This window comes from Pinus tabuliformis, chromosome 5_1 (genome assembly GCF_031772625.1).
Source record: "Pinus tabuliformis cultivar Carrire ecotype Pingquan chromosome 5_1, CPIR1, whole genome shotgun sequence".
Lineage (NCBI taxonomy): Eukaryota > Viridiplantae > Streptophyta > Pinopsida > Pinales > Pinaceae > Pinus > Pinus tabuliformis.
The window spans coordinates 562,499,080-562,514,091 of NC_142305.1; positions in this window are offsets into that span (position 1 = coordinate 562,499,080).

Below are 15,012 nucleotides of genomic sequence, written 5' to 3' on the forward strand. Positions count from 1 at the left end.
TTGTAAATATTGTAATGAGTTGTGTTATAAAGCTCAAGTAAATGGTATGTTTGTCATGCTTCAGCAGTGGTCATTGTAAATACTACAATGAGTTGTGTTATAAAGCTCCATGGGCAGTATGTTTTTCTTCAACAGTCTTGTGGTTATAGGTGTTTTTGAACACCGAGGATGGTGTTCCCCAAGGGGGAGGGTTCTGTAATAGCATTGGTGAAGATTCCATGTAAAAATATATAAGACCACAGTTGATGGGACACATATTCCAAGATGAATGGTGGGAGAAACATCCTAGTGGAGGTTGATTCGATTTATTATGGCTAAGGAAATTAGCAAAGGAAATGACTAAGGCTTTGGAAATGCATGAAGCACTAATTGGCATTTATTTATGAAAATAATGGTAATTAGGAGAAAAAGGAGGTGAAAGGTCACAGGCTTCATGTGAGGAGGAAAATGAAGGAAAATAATGGAAAACGAAGAAAATAGAGGCCTCATTCATAAAAATGCTTCTGAGATCAATTGGTAAGCTTTTGACAGGTTTTGGTGGAGCTCTCTTCTATTTTCTTTCTCTCATACTCTTGGATACTTAGAGTTTTCTTGGAGCACTCTTGGAGGGTGTGGCATACTTTGATTTTTGGAGCAAGAAGGCAAAGGAAGAGAAGGAAAATGCAAGAGGGCATCGGGATCAACAACTACAATAATTTTTCTTGAAGGTAGTGAGTTGCATGTATGTTTTCCTCACTATTTTTGGCATGCATGGCACATGCATGTGGTTTCTTGGTTATGATCAATCATTGGCATGGAGGATTGCCTGGATTGACAGTGGATTTGCCTAGCCTTGCTATTTCCTGGATAGCCATGGAGATTGTGCGTTTATTTCCTTGTTTTTTTTGTTGGTACTCATGTTTCCTTAGCTTGGGTTGAGTTATTAGTTCCTTCAAGCCTTGGCTGGACAAACATTATGGAAGCCCTATAACATCTTGGGTTGAGTTACTAGTCTTGTAACCTTGGTCGGAAAAATGCTCTCGAATCCTTGTAACAACTTGGGTTGAGTTATTAGTCTTGAAAGCCTTGATTGGATAAATGCTTTGGAAGCCCTTTGTGGGTTGAGTTACTAGCCCCTACGTTACAAATCCATTTGGGCACATCAATCCCATCATCTAGATCAGTGTTTTAGGGCTCATCAAACCCTAATTTCAGTTGCTACATGCCCTAAACAAGTCACCCATTTGAATGCCTCCTTCCTAGACAGTTTCATGACTTGAAGACATACAGAAATGGCCTCTAGAGGGACTAGCGCAGGTAGGCCCATGTAAGTGTGTGCTGCAGAGCAGTTAAATCCATGCCAAGGTGCTCTGTAGAGCACTTAAGCTTCCTTTCACCTGCGTTGGGCGAGTTTGAGCAAAATTCACATAGGGTTTGGGGAATATTCTTATCTTTTGGAGTCATCTAGAAGGTTCCCTCACTTATCAACTCCTATGAACTCGAAAATGGATGAGGAATGAGTTAAGATGCATCCTATCCTCTCATCCCTTCCTCCATGGAACTAATTCTAAGTATGGAAGGCCATTCAATGCTGCCATTTATGACAAAACCTCCTTCAAATCCCTATAAATGGACCACTCATCTAAGTGATCAACAGCTGGATTATGTTGAATTGTAAGGAGATAATGTTTCTATGAGAATTGGCTTTGAAGCAAGTATTGTAATGCTCCAAGTTTGTCATGCTTTTGATGTGATGTGGATGGGATCCAAGTTGGAGGAATGACTTTGAATCAGACACAATGGTTGTAATTTCTTCTTCTATTCAATAAAGTATTTTAACCTTTATCCCATATGCTTGTATTGTCTTATAATACTTATATGTGTGAAATGTATCTGATTCCATTTACTTGTATTCAATAGATCTTTTGCTTTGATCGGTTCTTTGTCTTCTGTTTGTGTTTACAGGTACTTCTCAAGCATGTTAAGTATGGGAAGGAGCGACAGGATCGATACAAAGGAGATGAGAGGAAAGCGGAACTACAAGTAGGTCTTCTCATCTTATATATAGCTTATAGGAAAAGGCTAAAGTACTTTAAACTATTGTTCTAGATATGGCTACTTATCTAGGGAATTAGTATTTATCCGTAGATACCAAATTCTCCAAAACACCCTAAATGAGTACCCCCGCTCAAAATTTGAGTAAAACCTTAGGGAGATAAGTTGAAAATATGAGTTTTTAAATAGTTTTATTACTTTATTATTTTTTAATCTTTTTACTTTCTTACTCCAAAAATGGTGAATCATCCCCCATGGTTGACATAATCATTTTGAATCCTATTGGTTCTTATAAAGTTTATTTTGGTTGTACATTTTTCTTAGGAGTCCCATTTTACACCTCAAAATTCCCCTAATGAGATGTGGGAGGAGGGTGTTAAGGGCTAGATGTGATTGTTATGCATGCATGTCAGTCATATGCATGCATTGTAGTGGATATAGTTCTCATGTGTATAGTCAGTGTTATAGTTTGAGTTGTCATGCATGATGTTGATGTGAGATGTTGATAGGCTGATGTGATTATATATATATATATATATATATAGTGCTAATATGGACTGATTTGTGCAAACGAGATAGACTCCCTTGAACTTCACTGAGGTATGGCTTTTATTATGTTTATATTTGTTTTATATAACATGCATGTTTTGTAGGAGATAGAATATCAAAAATGATAAGAAGAATGGTGGATTGCAGCTCACATGAATCTCCATATAGATTAGCTAAGAAACAAGCAGATGAATACTCTCATGATATAACAGATGCACTGAGAAGTCTGAAGGAAGAAATAAAAAGATGCAAGGCATAAAATAACAAGCTAATTGAGTCAAAGGAAAGGCTCATTAGAGCACAGGAAGAGCAAGAATAAGTTAATGTAGTGATCCTTTAAATCTTATCATATTTTTAGAGAGAGCCACAACTAAGAATCAATCATGGACAGGAGGAAAGGGCTAATGGCGCATATGGTAATAGGTCTCGATCAAGATATAGGTTAGACATGGATGGCATAGTCAGAGGTGGTAGGTGGTTGGATGCACCTAATAGGAGAGGTAGTGCTTATGGTTTACAATATTTCTAGTTCAGAGACACATCATGGTCATCATTGCCACCATCCTTATAGGAGGAGTGAGAAGAAGTAATTTCCATATGAGTTCAAGAAAGCCAAAGGTCATGCATTTGATGGAGAGATGAAGAAATTGGAAGATGAAAAAGCATGGCTACTTGGGATGAAGAATTTTTTTGAATTGCATGACTATACAAAGAATATGAAAGCTAGGATAAGTATTTTTAGTCTCAAGGGAAAAGTATATGTTTGGTGGGAAGATGTGAAGCATGTCAGAGGCATTAAGATAGAGGAGTTGCTTTGGCATGAGTTTAAAAGACTCTTTAGAAAGAAGTATTTGTCTAAGATATATTACGATGGAAAGGCTAAGGAGTTCTATGAGCTTAAGATGGCTTCTACGATAAATGAATAGTATTTGACTAAGTTTATGGAGTTGTTGAGGTATGTGCCATATCTTAAGGATTAGGAGATAGAGGTACAAAGATTTGTCAGTGGATTTCCTTTATCATCTAAAGACCAGATTGAATATGATGAGCCTCGGTCATTGGATGAAATTATTGTGAAGTTGAAGAATTGTTATGAGAAGTCTAAGTGTAATTCTAAGCCTAAGTGCGATTAGAAAGGTAATGATAAGATTAAAGGAAAGTTGGGTAAGGAATGAGGAGGACCTTAGGATGCAGGTGATAAGGAGAATGTGGAACCTTATAAGAAGTTCAATGTAGTTGAAAGAGGACATGAATTTCAGTCTAAGGAGCAGAATAAGGGAAATGGCAGGAAGCCTTTACAATGTTGGAATTGTGGTGGAGAGAATCGCAGGAGAGATTGTTCGTCACACTAGGATGGAAGACCTCAAATTTACAGTCCTCATCAGGCATAGATAGTTGGATATTTTTGGAAGATTATTCCTTGAATTTAAGCAGCAATGGATAATAGGGAGGTTGATCATTAGGTATCCATTATTTAGATGAAAGGTAAGCTTTGTGATCAAGTTCTTTCTATTTGGATTGACCCTATAACTAATTATAGTTATGTTAGTCCTGACCTGGTGGATAAGTGTTTCTTGAATAAATAAGTGCATGCAGAATATTGGTTAGTGTATTTGGCTACAGGGACCAAGAGAAGAGTTCATCATTGGGTGAGATATTGTGCATTTTAGCTTAATGGTATGCCTACATCAACACATCTCAATGTGCTTCCTTTGGGTTCATACAACATGATTTTGGGCATGGATTGGTTTTTCATTAACATGACTAAATTGGACTGCTATGATAAGACTATTGAGTGTCCTGATGATGATGGGGAAAGGAGAATCTTGTAGGGAAAGAAGAAGCCTACATTTGTGAGAATGGTTACAACTATGTAGGAAAAGCATAGTTGTTGGAAAGGATGTGGATTGTTTTCAATTCATATTTCGAGTGACAAAGGGAATAATGTTGAGGATGATGAAGTTCTAAAAATGTATCCAGTTTTGTAGCATTTTTAGGACATGTTTCTCACAGATATTTCAGAATTTCCTCCTCATATGCAAGTGGATTTTTCTATTGAGTTGATGTTGGGAGAAGCACCGACATCCAAGGAACTATACAAGATGAATTTTCCAAAGTTGGTGGAATGGAATTTGCAGCATAAGGAAATGCTTGATAAGGGATACATTAGGCCACATGTATCTCCTTGGGGTGAAACATTGTTTTTTGTAAAGAAGAAGGATAATACTCTCAGGTTGTGCATTAATTACAAGCAGTTCAATAAGGTGATTATGAAGAATAGGTATCCATTATCATGGATTGATCATTTTTTTTATCAGTTGAAGGGAGGAGTAGTATTCGTAAAGTTTGATTTCAAATCAGGATATCATTAGGTGCGCATCAAATAAGAAGACATTTATAAGACTGTATATTTTACTAGGTATGGGAATTATGAGTTTATGGTCGTTCCATTTGGTAATAACAATTTTCCATCTACTTTCATGTGTTTGATGAGCAGTGTGTTGTGTCCTTATCTGGACAAGTTTATGATGGTGTTTACTGATGATATATTGATATATTCTAAGAATAAGGAGGAGCATGCAAAGCATCTGGCACCAATGTTGATATTATTGATAGATCACCAATTGTATGCCATGCTTAGCAAGTGCAGTTTATTTCAGACTAAAGTTCATTACTTGGGACATGATGTTTCCAAGGAGTGGATATCAGTGGACCTACAAAAGATTAAAGCTCTCATGTTGTGGCTATCTCCTTGGAATGTCGATAACATCAGATCATTCATGGGACTAGCAGGTTATTATAGGAGGTTCATCAAGAAATTTTCAAATATTAGCTATCCTATTACATCTTTGCAGAGGAAATGCAAGAATTTTGAATGGACCGAAGAGTGTGCAATTGGTTTTGAGGAAATCCTAATAAAGAGTTCATGGTATGTATAGATGATTTAAAAGAAGGTCATGGTGTGGTCGTGAAGCAGGAAGGGAAGGTGGTATGTTATGAGTCAAGGAGTATGAATGAGCATAAGCCAAACTATGTGACTTATGATGTGGGAAGGTGGTATGTTATGAGTCAAGGATGTTGAATGAGCATGGGCCAAACTATGTGACTCATGATCGCATGTTCACAACTATCATTCATGCACTGAAGATGTGGAGACATTATATTCTTGATAGGAGGTTCATCTTGATGAGTGATCATAGTGGGATGAGGTACCTGTTTCACTGAACTAATATGAATCACAGGCAAGTTAGATGGTTTGCTACCCTCAATGAGTTTAAATTTGAGGGTAAGGAGAAGAGGGTTGTACATGCTCTTAGTAGGAGAGTGCAGGTGAATCACATTTCAGTTGTGAGTCCATATGGGACATATTTGTAGGAGAAGATCTTGCATGCAAGGCATCATGATGATAGGTACCAGTAGCTCAAGCAGAGATTGCAGTAACCGGTTGAAGGTGATAGGGATGAGTAGTATCACCTCACAACATATGGCCTACTCATATTAAGTAACAAGATTTATGTGTTCGAAAACAATGAGCTCACGAAGCTTATCTTGAGGGAGTTTCATGTCAAGCCATATTTAGGTCAGTCGAGATATCTAGAAAACAATGGTAGCAGTTAAGAAGTTCTATCATTGGTTGAAATTGAGGAAAGAGGTGGCTAAGTTTGTTGTTATATGTTTAGACTATCAGTAGGTAAAAGAAGAGACTTGTAAGCATCCAACTCGTTTGTTAAATTTGATTCCAATTCTAGGGTGAAAATGTGAGGTCATTTCTATGGATTTCCTTAGAGGTTCGTTGAGGATTGAGATATCATGATTCCATCATGGTTGTGGTTGAGAAGTTGAGTAAGGTAGCTCACTTCATTGTAGTGAAGTCGACAAATTTATCTAGTGAGGTAGTGTTGTAGCGGCCATAACCACCCTCCAAAAGTTTGCCTTAGGTTCGTTTTGGAGCCTCCCTACCAACCATCCTCAACAACATGTCTTGCATTGTCAATCACATCAGCTTTAGTTGTTTCATAGAGTCTTGTCAGCATGTGCATGCAAATTTGTTCCACCTCCTTCACACGCTGATTTCCAGACTTAGTGTCAGTTTCTGCTTGAGTAGCTCCCTCTGGGTATTGCGCAATTCTGGAGGGGAACTAGCCTTCCCTCCAGAAATCACGCAAACCCAACTGGACACCCAACTAGGCTACAGAATTACGTAATTCTTCCTGACAATCTTCCTCTCAAAAACTGCGCAATTCATCCCAGGACAGTTGCTCAGCCCAGAAATGGCGCAATTCTAGGTAGCAGTCACCTAATGCTCCCAGAAATTACACAATCTCTCTGGAACAGCCAGCCCAACAGCTAGAATAAATTATGCAAATCAATCAAGCAACCTGCTAGGCTCAAAAATTGCGCAATGCAGTCAGACAGGCTTCCTTGAAAAAATTGTGCAATCTGACCCAGGACAGTTGCTCAACCCAGAAATCGCGCAATCCCTTTGGGACAGCCACCTTTTCTCAGGTAAGAAACCATGCAAATCTGTCTCTTAGGCTCACAAACCAATGCATGTGCCTTCAGGTTGACCGGTTCCCTCCGAGACCGAGAAAATCTGATTTGCATGCATGGACTACTTTTCCCAAGGTAGCATGCAAAGGCATCCCTAGATTTAAGAGTTTATTTTTAGCAGCTAGAGGTTACATGCATGGATCACTTTAGAAATTGCCCTCCAAGTCTCAATTTTCCTAGATTTGTGGAATGTGCATCATAACCTCGATTTTATCAAAACTCATTTTCCGGATGCCACAAATCTCATTCCTCACATCGATCTTGCATCTCTGAGATCCCACATCACATTTGGGAGTCGTCGGCACATTCAACTCAGCTATTTCTGGGTAAGCCCGCTTCGCATGTCTTGCACTGTGTTTATGTCACTTTTTGTGTCTCCACTTGTGTGAGTGTTGTCTACTTGATTTTTGTGAATGCTTGATGTGTTTGCATACATGTTTTCTTATATAAGCGTCATTTCAGTTTTCATTTGCATCTCACTGTTGTCGCATGCATGACATTGTTTTTCCACCAATGGTCGTCGTCACAACGACCTACTTCAATCGCATGCATGTTGTCATTTTCTCTGAATCCTACACTTACTTTTAGCATGAATTATCATTCACTCTTGTTTACACTCATCTCATCATGCATTCAAAGTTCTCATGTTTTCGGTTGCCCGTTGGCTGGTTTGGGCTGCCTTGGCCAGGACCGTGCCTTGCGCGGCTAGCACTGCGCATTTCTGGAAGCGAAGGCTCTACCTTTTGTCTAGAAATTGCACAAGTCTAGCCTAGCACTGACCTCTAGGCTTGCATTGCGCAAGTCTTGGAGGCAGTGTCCCGCTGGCCCCAGAAACTACGCAACGCAGTTTGCTAGTTGCATGTCACTACTAACTAAAATTGCACATTGCACAATTTTAGTCCTCAATAGGCCAGGTTGGACTGTGCATTGCACAATTATAGCAGTCAATCAACCTCCTATCAGCTCGAACTATGCCTTGCGTATTTTTTCCAGTCAGTCTCCTGACCTCCCAGCAGAAATTGCGCAACCTTCACGATCAATCACACAAGTATGTTGCAAGTCAGTCCTCAAGTTGTTTTAGTTTTCCACTGACATATTTCTTGCCATGAGTGTTTCTATGTCTCTATGCATCACATGTGTTCATCTATCTCTCAGTAACACAAGTACAATGGCCTTCAGGAGAGCAGAGTCAAAGGACACCGTTGAGAGCACAACGGGGTTTGCAGCCAAGCAAGTGTCTATGAGCTTGCCTACCTATGAAGACATCAAGTTATTTGTAGACAAGGACATCAAGATAATATGACAATAGCATCATAGAAGGTAGTACAGCCACATGTGATGAATGCCAAAAGAAGGTTGTTGACAACACAAAGGTGGAGCAAAGCTGCGCGTTCAAAGCAGATCCACTCGTGACAAAAGTAGCTTTGGAGATTGAAGCCATGAGGTGACGGTGCGCCATGAAGATCGCACTAAGGTAGAGAGAGAAACAAATAAGGGGTTGGAGGTGCTGAAGCAACAAATCGAGGAAGAAAAGGATTGCACAGACAAGAGAAGGAGTTGCAGTAGGAATAGGTACAACACGAGGCACAACATGCATAAACTAATGAAACTACACCCATAGAGGTTATCGATCCATTCAACAATCGACATGGAGCAGACCAAGTGAGCAGTGTTTTCGATCGTATGCAATGGTATTCAGGAGCATGGATGTCATTGTGCACACGCATGCAATCCCACCCATTTGTCACACTCACCGAGGTGAAGACAAGAAACAAGTCCAACTACAACTGAACATTTACTTTGACGAGTTGATTTGCATGGTCACCAACACACACTCAGAGATCAGCATAGACACTATGCATCAGTATGTTGTTGGTCCAGCTGCACTCAAGACATTCATGTGCATGTTATTAGACGAGTTGGACAGAGGATCCATATTAGTGTACCCGATGTAGTGAAGACAAGAGTTTGCTTTCAACAGGATGTCACCATTGAAGCGCACAGACACCATCACAGATGACCAAGCCTGGCATCAGTTCACCACTGTCGTTCATCGCAAGGATTTCGAACAGTTGGTCTAAAAACAATTGTTCGATTTTTAGTGATGTCTTGCATGGCTTTCTCAAGCCTATTTTGTCTCACATGGGTACATGTGCAGATTGTATGTAACATCTTGTTAAGTGGAAGTTCAAGTCTCGATAGTTGAATGTAATAGTCATAGAGTAGTTGAAGAGTCATGAGGGTAGGTGAATAGTCACAAAGGGGAATGTCAAGGATCACCCCACCCTTTGATAAATATAATACCTCATAACTCATTATATATGCTTTTGGTCAACCAAGCTTCTGATAGGAGTATCTTAGAGAAAGCTTGGAGAGTATTGTAACGAGCCTTGGCTTCTCCACTATGCAAAGCTAGTATATCTCTTTGGAGGAGCAAGCGGCAGCGACTGTAATGTTCCACTATCGAAACTAGTGGTTGGTCATGATCGTATTGTATGACTGGAACCTTCACTTCTTAATATAACGAAGTCAATGCATTTCATGCATATTTCGTATTGTATTTCAGCTATCTTCTTTACTCTAAATGATATATGTATATGTTTTCCTACGCATGCATGTATGTCTTTCCTATGTATGTATGTATGAATCTTACTGAAATGTGTTGTTGGTTTAACCATCACTTTGGATTTCTATAATACTTGCCTTCCAGTTTGTGATGCATCTTTTCTCGTGTCGTCCCTTCTTAACTCTGTGCTTTCACATGTTTAAAAGGGGTACACTCACCTCCCCCCCCCCCCCCCCCCCCCCGTGTGTTAGAACCGCTCATGCACCCTCCTTGACTTACTGCATATGTCACACCCTTGCTACCAATAGGAACATCTTACTTTCCCTTGCGCACCATCGCAGTCAAGGCGATACCATACGACCCACTTTTGGGACTCCCACACCAAATGGTATGAGGTCTAGTTGGGACTTCTTACCAAGGAGATCCCCTAACATGTTTGTGGGTCCAGCACCATCAACATTTTGGTGCTAGAAGGAGGGCCAGATGACAAGTTGAGTCCTCACATTTGTATTGAATCTATGCATATCTATCATGACTAACTACAGAGTTTCTCTTCCGGAGTGTATTTCTTATCAAACGACTTCATTATCTCGGAAAAGCGCTCGAATAACTTGTCAAATAAAACATATGATGGTGGAGGCTACGTAGCCTTGGTTAGACATGCGGTCAGTGTTGTAGGCTCATGCGAAAGACATGGAATCTTTGAAGAATACATGACCTGCATGTTGTTCATCTACACGCTTCGACGGCACTCAATGCACTGGTGTGCCACGCTGCCTGAAAAATCTATTCATTCTCTTTCTCATCTGGTCACAGACATAGACCATTATTTCAATCACTTTGACCATAAACCACTCAACAAAGAAATTTTGGAATTACAAAAAGCACCCAACGAATCCGTTGAACAATTTTACACACGCTTTTGTAATCTTGCATACCGATTTCCCGAAGATGAAATTGATTGGGAATTTATCAATAGGATATTTGAGTATCTTCTTCATATATTCAAAAATCTGCAATTATTGAAATCATTTGAAGCCCACTTAGCACACTTCAGTGATGGAGCTGCGCAATCACAAGAAGGCATAGTTTCTGTAACAAGTAATTGTCCACCTTCACCTCATCAAACAACTCCACCACTACAGAGTGATGTGGGAGATCATGCACACACATCTGTTGAACTGTCACATCCTCCCACCCCACCTACTCTTGATATCTGTGCAGATTTGGCTTGCAAGCCTACTGGTTGTCACGTGTATTCATTCCCTCAACCTTCATCCCCACGTTCTATTGATCATACGGTTTGTACTATCTCGTGTTCTTCCATTCTGAACTCCTCATCTACTGTGAACAAGGATCAAGTTGTCGACAGATTTGGTGTTATGCAGCCAACCTGCACCATGATTCATGATGAGTGTGTGCGGGAATATAAAGAAGAATCCTTGGTGAAGGATGATTCCCTTCCAACTGTGCCTCATCCACTTTATCTTGACATCCCTTGTGATTATGCCACTGTTGGTTTTCCCTGTCAAAACTCATTTCTAGATGTTTATACTTCAGATCGTTCACAGGACACGTCGGATGTCAGTTTTTCATTACATTGTAGAGAGGACACATCTTCCTCCGAAAATCCATCCAATTTTCATGTGTCATTTCTGAAAACATAGAGGGTGAACATTCTTGCTTCTCATCTACCCCTTTGGATGATTCATTAAACCATGAGGATGCCGACAAACATCCTGGATTTTCTGATCTTGGTTGTCATGATATCTCTACTTCTTCATCCTATCATGATGTTGATTCACTCACTATTAATCCATCTAAGTCACTGGTCTACTATAATCTATCTGTTGATGAAGTTGAAACCTCGCAGACTATTGGGGCACTTCAGCCTGAGCTGATGGTTATGTCAGGCCCTCGCTGTCCTGAGGTTGGTTTCGCTTCTGATCAGGAAGTTGTTCAAACATGCAAGGCTTCTCTTCACTCATCTATATGCATTGAATATCAATATAACACTCAGATTTCACTTCCTCCACTCGAACTACACGATCCCATCACTCATGGATTGGGGGAATCTTACACAGCAAGCACACTTGCGCAACGTAAGTCATCTACCTTTCTCATGTTTTTTTGCATGTCGCAGTCAAGAGAATGCATACACTCAACATCTGCACGTAGTGTAGCACAAGACCATGGCAAGTCCATAGAGTGCATGTCATGTGCTTTCACTCATTTTTGTTTTGTCGACACTTGTAAGCTCAGAGTGTGTTTGTCTTCATCATTATATATTTCATGCTTGCTGGTTTGGCAAACTATGAAGTTCGTAAACCATGACTTCACCAACATGGGTTGACCAATGTGCTGGTGGTTGTATTGGAAGCATCACTTCACATGAGACAACCCATGCAAAGTTAGCTTAGGAGTAGGAGTAGTGTTTTCTTTTGAGTTGTTTTCTTGCATGCATGTTTTCTTCTTTCTTTGTGTGTTTTCTTGCCTGCTTGTTTGTTTTCTTACTCGCTTTGCATATGCATCTGCTTTTGCTTCTTTATTTTCTTTTTGGTTTGTTTGCTTGTTTATGTCTGTAGGTTAGTTTCACATGGACCGTGTGCGACTCTTAAAACAAGTTGGGTGAAGTGCAAGAGGATTTGTAAAACTATCAATACTTGGTTATCTGTCATCCTGCCTCTTATGTGAGAACTTGTTGTCTTTGGTCCATTATACAACAATGGAAAATAAATACTCTTCGAAGTGAATCTTGGTGACTACACAATGCTTGCGCGTGAACTAGTATCACCTACTTTAGTCAGTTGTTTTTCGATTAATCCTCATTAGCTTATTCAAGTAGAGTAAGGTCAGGGGGAAAACCTTAACAGGCACGTCAGAGGTATATACAAACTACTTCTATGAAGAAACAACCTCTTCTGCTCTCAATAAGTCAGGATCCCTCTTCCGCATCTAAAATGAATAAGTGCTATGCACAGTTATGAAAAAATTAAAAAAATAAAATATGAAAATGAAAAAGGAAAATGAACAACAAAAAAGAAGAGAAAGGCTTCCTGCACATAGAGGTGATGCAAGTAACTCCTCCAGGAAACTGGCCAGGATCACTGGCAGTGGAGTGATACTTATGTTCCTACATGACTCCATTGAGGTACTGTCCAGGCCTACTGGCAGCGGAGCAACACCAGAGATGAAACTAAAGCTCTAATGATCATATGACTTGTGCACCAATATACCCCCCATCCCCAATCGAAACGATTGTGTTGCCTTGGCTTGGAATGTGGGTCGACTAACTAAGGGCTTGGAAGATGCTACATCTTAAAATCAAGTAAGTGTGGAAACCAAGACGAACAAAGAACTGGACAATACTTCTGGAGGTGTTAGACTTGCTTTCATGAACAAGATCCACTAAGAGAGTTGGACTTTTGCTAATGTCTCACCAAGTGTTGTAGCGGCTACAACCACCCTCCAAAATTTTTCCTTAGCTTCGTTTTCGAGCCTCCCTACCGACCATCCTCAGCAGCATGTCTTGCACTGTCAAGAACATCAGCTTAAGTTGTTTCATAGAGTCTTGTCAGCCTGTGCATGAAAGTTTGTTCCACCTCCTTCACCGGCTCATTTTCAGACTTAGTGTCACTTGATGGTTGAGTAGCTCCCTCTGTGAATTGTGCAATTCTGGAGGGGAACTAGCCTTCCCTCCAAAAATTGAGAAAACCCAGCTCGACACCCAGTTGGGCTCCACAATTGCACAATTCATCCCAGGCCAGTTGCTCAACCCAGAAATTGTGAAATTTTGGGCAACAGTCACCTGTTGCTCCCAGAAATTGTGTAATCCCTCTAGGACAGCCAGCCCAGTAGCTAGCAGAAATTGCTCAAAGTAGTCAGGCACCCTGCTGGGCTTGAAAATTGTGCAATGCAGTCAGACAGGTTTCCTTGAGAAAATTGCGCAATCTGAACTAGGATAGTTGCTTAGCCCAGAAATCGTGCAATCAATCTGGGACATCGAGCTCTGCTCAGCCCAGAAACTGTGCAAATCCCTCTCCCAAGCTCACAGACCGATGCATGTGCCTTCATGTTGATCGGTTTCCTCCAACTGAGAAAAACTGATTTTCATGCATGGACTACTTTTCCCAAGGTAGAATGCAAAGGGATCCTTAGATTTAGGGATCTATTTTTAGTAGCTGGAGGTTACATGCATGGATCACTTTAGAAATCGCTCGCCAAGTCTCGCTTTTCCTAAATTTGTGGCACGCGCGTCATAACCTCAATTTTATCAAAACTCATTTTTCGGTTGTTGTAGAGCTCATTCCTGGCATCGATATTGCAGCTCTGACATCCCACATCGCATCTCGGAGTCGTCGGCACATTCAGCTCAGCTATTTCGGGGTAAGCCCGCTACGCATGTCTTGCACTGCGTTTCTATCACTTTTTGTGTTTCGGCTTGTGTGAAGTTTATTTGCTTGATTTCTATGAACGCTTACTGTCATTTGCATGCATGTTAACTTCAACAAGCATCGTTTCAGTTTTCGTTTGCATCTCACTGTTGTCGCATGCATGACACTGTTTTTACATCGACGGTCACCGTCACAAAGATCCACTTCACTCGCATGCATGCTATCCCATTTTCTCAATGCTGCACTTACTGTTTGCATGCATAATCATTAACTCTTGTTTTAAGCCATCTCATTATGAATTCAACCTTCTCATGTTTTCAGTCATCCGTTAGCCGACCTGGGCTGCCTTGGCCTAGACCGTGCCTCTCCCAGCTAGCACTGTGCATTTCTAGAAACGATGTCTTTGCCTTCCCACCCAAAATTGCGTAGGTATAGCCTAGCACTGACCTCTAGGATTGCATTGTGCAAGTCTTGGAGGCAGTGTCTTGCTGGCTCCAGAAACTGCGCAATGCAGTTTGTTGGTTGCATGTCACGGCTGACTGAAATTGTGCATTACATAGTTTCAGCCCTCAGCAGGACAGGAGGGACTATGCATTGCACAGTTCCAGCAATCAGTCAACCTCCTAATAGCCCAGACTGTACCTTGTGCAATTTTGGGAGTCAGTCTCCTGACCTCCCAACAGAAATTGCGTAACCTTCACGATCAATCACATAGGTATGTTGCAAATCAGTCCTCAAGTTTGTTTTGGTTTTTAACTAACATATTGCTTTCCATGAGTGTTGCTATGTCTCTAGGAATCACATGTTTTTGTCTATCTCTCAGTAGCACAAGTACAATGGCCTTCAGGAGAGCAGAGTCAAAGGACACCGTTGAAAGCACAACATGGTTTGCAGCCAAGCAAGTGTATATGACCTTTC